We start from the raw sequence: 3682 nt of genomic DNA on the forward strand, positions 1-3682 counted from the left end.
AGTGTTTGGAAGTATGTACTCAAACTATCGGTGAAAAACACAGCAAAAGTATTTTGCTGAGTTGAAGTGGAAGTTGGTGTGCTCACTTAACAACTGAGGCCAAGTTGAGTGTCTGTACATGTTTATGCCCTTTTCTAAAAGTATATATACTCTTAAGCTAAAACTATCTTCCTGGCACAAAGTATAGTGACTACAACTTCATTTGATACATATATTAGCATCAGCCATGTTCAACAGAAAAGTATACATACTAATAAGTTCTTGTACGAATTCATGACTTCTCTCCCTCTCCTTTACTGGGACCATAAGCTCTAATACAAACAATATAGCATAGTATGTTTACCAGACTAATTCCGGCAAGAACCAAATAGTAATAGTCGTAATGGCCCTTGTTTATGTTGCTCGATACCCAACTTTCTGCCCCTCCTCGTTTGGTCAAGTTGTCGATGGTACTCATTATAATGCTAGCTAGCAAGCTTCCCACTCCTGAACCAACTCCTGATAGAGCAGAAGATACACTTGACATGCTTTTAGGAAATTCTGATATATAAAATTCGTTTAGGCCAATGCAATGCCAGCAATGAAATTCTGGGGAAGCACCCACATTGCTGACATAGGGATCACGCCTTGTGGATCATCCGAGTAGCTCTCCTTGATTGCGATACTTCTCCGGACACCTTCTACAGTTGCTACCAGTGAGACTGACAGGAAAGAAAGAAGTAAACCAAACCCTATCCTCTCTTTTGTGCTGAAATAAGCAGGTTTCCAGTCAATTTTGATGCTATAGGAATAATCAAAACATCATAGAGGACAATCCAAAGTACAGCAGAGATGACACCAAAGATTCCAAAGGAGCCAGCAGGGATTTCAAAGCTTGAACCAATATGTCGATCCATGGTAGTCGCTTGAAGCACTGGAAAAGTGTTCTGGCTTATATTTATGGTCATTACAGCTCCCGTCATCCAGATTGGAACAACTTTGAGCAATGCTTTCAGCTCCTCTACTTTGAGCAAAGATGCCAAGGATCTGTTGCTTCTCCATCTGGGCTCAAATCTAGCTGAGGATCTTGTACGAAACAAGCTTTATTGAGAAACCTAAAGGTGATGAATTGAAGTTAAAACGCAATACGAATGAGTACATAAGGACCGGGAAAAACCATCCAGAAGCATCATGAATTTTGAACGACATGACATGAGGCCTCTTAAACAATAAAAGCTGGAGTCCGCAGCATATTGAGTTATATTTATCTTTAAACTGGCACAGGTCGAATCAATGAACTTCACAATTTCCTATCGAGGTGAGAGAAGCGCAACAGCATGGATAGTTTAGCTCAGGATGAATAACCAAACATCAATTAACCATTATACAGGTTCTCTTTCAAGCATACACAGAAAGTAAGATGACCAACAGAAGGCTAACGATTAGTAAGAATGAAAGTTACCTTAGTTTTTCACTTGGACGAACAATGGCTGACCCTCTTTTCTGATGGTATAGTATATCTGCACTCTCTGACGACAATCTGAGACATCTATTTCTATAGGAGGCTACAATCACTTGAAAAAGGCCAGTGATTAAACTCAATTTAGGCTTCAGCTTCACGTAGAATGGAGTCCCCAAATAAATTAAAACAGTTGCAAACAACATTAACAAAATGGGAACTCCACCCCATTTTGTCTTGGATATAGACGAGACACGTGAGAGCAACCAGGGCAGACAAAGTATGCTAGTCATAGTACCAGGTGAAGTATCTCTCCATTGCACGCGCATTTTCTTGACATACTTCCTGTTTCAACTGATCAAACCCAAATGCTAAAGATGAGGATCTGATTGTAACAACTCCAATGGCAATGATCCCCAAAGAGAAACAAAGGAAGATGAATTGTAACATATCTGCTGATCTGCAAATGTTGACACAGGGTGGGGGCTTGCTTGGGGAATCACCGATGTCAGCCAAAATAGAAACATCCCCTTCAAAACACATAAATGATCTAGAATTATTATATGTAAATTTACAAAGTTCAATAAGCTGGATTTGGTTATATGACTTCCCTCTCATTTTCGACCTCATATTACTTGATCCAACTGACACAACGTCGTCACATTGTTCCTTAAAAGGAGTTACTAACAAAAGAAACCAACTCAGTATATGAACTTTACCACGAGCGTGACAACAGATCCCAATTCTATCATCTGGAACCGTCCCACCAAAGAATCTGCCATAAAGGCCCCAACAACTGGAGCTATGTTGGTACCTGCTGACCAGATGAACATAATGTTGGACCCAGTAGTCATATCCATGTGATATTCATTCATCAAATACAGGATCATATTGGGCGTTAGAGCAGTCGTAGCCACAGTCATCAAAGCCTCATTTCCTATCCAAAATTTAAAAAAAAAACAAGTAAAACTTTAAATAGTGAATTAAGGATTCCCCAGCTATTTCATCCCACTTCCTTTGAAAGGTAAAAAGCCATCAACTTGAACCTCTGTGAGAGCAATTACAGGCTATGTTGCTCGGACTCTTCAAAAATGTGGACAGGTGCGTACTTGTAACACCCCACAATTTCGAGCTAGAATTTGAACCGTCCTTCGTGTATAGATCCGAACCCAATGATTTCTATTTAGATATAAGTGTGAAGATTAATTCTCTAGTGTGGTGAGTGGTTTGGATGTCAATCTTGATCATAAAAAAACACCTAGCATAGAGTTAATTTGGGTGCATGCCTACCGATTGAGTTTTAGTAATAGATTTTTACGAGAGTCAACTTCAAACCAGCATAACTCCTTGAATATGAAGAGTTTGGATACCCAAGATCCACTAAATGAAAGTTCTTGGAGTCTTCTTTCCAAACCCACCGACGGTTTGTAAATCCGAGTTCGGAGCAAAATGTTGTGATTTTTTAGCAAGGCAGTGTCCCAGCTGCGCGTTGGGCAGCGCGGGTCAGAGCTAAAGCCAGGAGATCAGTGGTAAGCCTCCGCAGCACGGAGCACACCTCCCTGATGTAAAAGTTCAGTTTTCTCTTATTAAATTAGAGGCAAACTAGTTCTTTCACCCCCTGTAACTTCCCCAATTTGTTTTTAATCCCCAAAATCGTCCTAAAATATGAGAATCATTCTCAAATTCCTAATTCTCTTCTCTACCCTAAACTCCTAATACTAAAGTTTTAAGAAGGGTCAAAGATTATAGTTTTTTCTCAACTTTTTCTCACCAAATTCGTCATCAAGGGTATGTGGGACGAATCCAAGTCAAGTAAGTCTTCATATCAATTTCAAGATAGGACTCAAGCTTCAAGGCTAAGGATTCAAGTTTTTCTGAGTCTCTTTCCTTCAAAAAGGTACGTTGAACACTCCCTACTTCAACTAGTATTACAAAGTATGAATTTAATTGTTATTTATGTATATTATGTTGATGATTTGAAGTTAGGGTTGAGGATTTTATCATGAAAGTTTAGTATAAATTTCTCCCTTTCTTTATGAATAATTCTTTAATCTTTGTTCGGGGTTTTGAGATTAAAATGGCTATTTGAAAAGGATGAATCTTCATATCTTTAAAAATTGAGTGTTAAATGAATAATTATTTAAGTCATGATTATGAGGTCTCTTGAAAGTTTAGAATTGAGTAATGAAAAATAGATGAATTCCCCGTCCTTTGTATCTTTGAAAGAAAAGCATATTTTGAATG

The 3682-nt window shown here is 38.6% G+C and overlaps 1 pseudogene; it reads right to left on the reverse strand.

Annotated features, from left to right (window-relative positions):
• Positions 1-218: 218 nt before the first annotated feature.
• LOC107850808 lies at positions 219-3309 on the reverse strand (annotated as a pseudogene).
• Positions 3310-3682: the final 373 nt, after the last annotated feature.

The sequence above is a fragment of the Capsicum annuum genome, chromosome 12, assembly GCF_002878395.1.
Source record: "Capsicum annuum cultivar UCD-10X-F1 chromosome 12, UCD10Xv1.1, whole genome shotgun sequence".
In the NCBI taxonomy this organism is placed as follows: domain Eukaryota; kingdom Viridiplantae; phylum Streptophyta; class Magnoliopsida; order Solanales; family Solanaceae; genus Capsicum; species Capsicum annuum.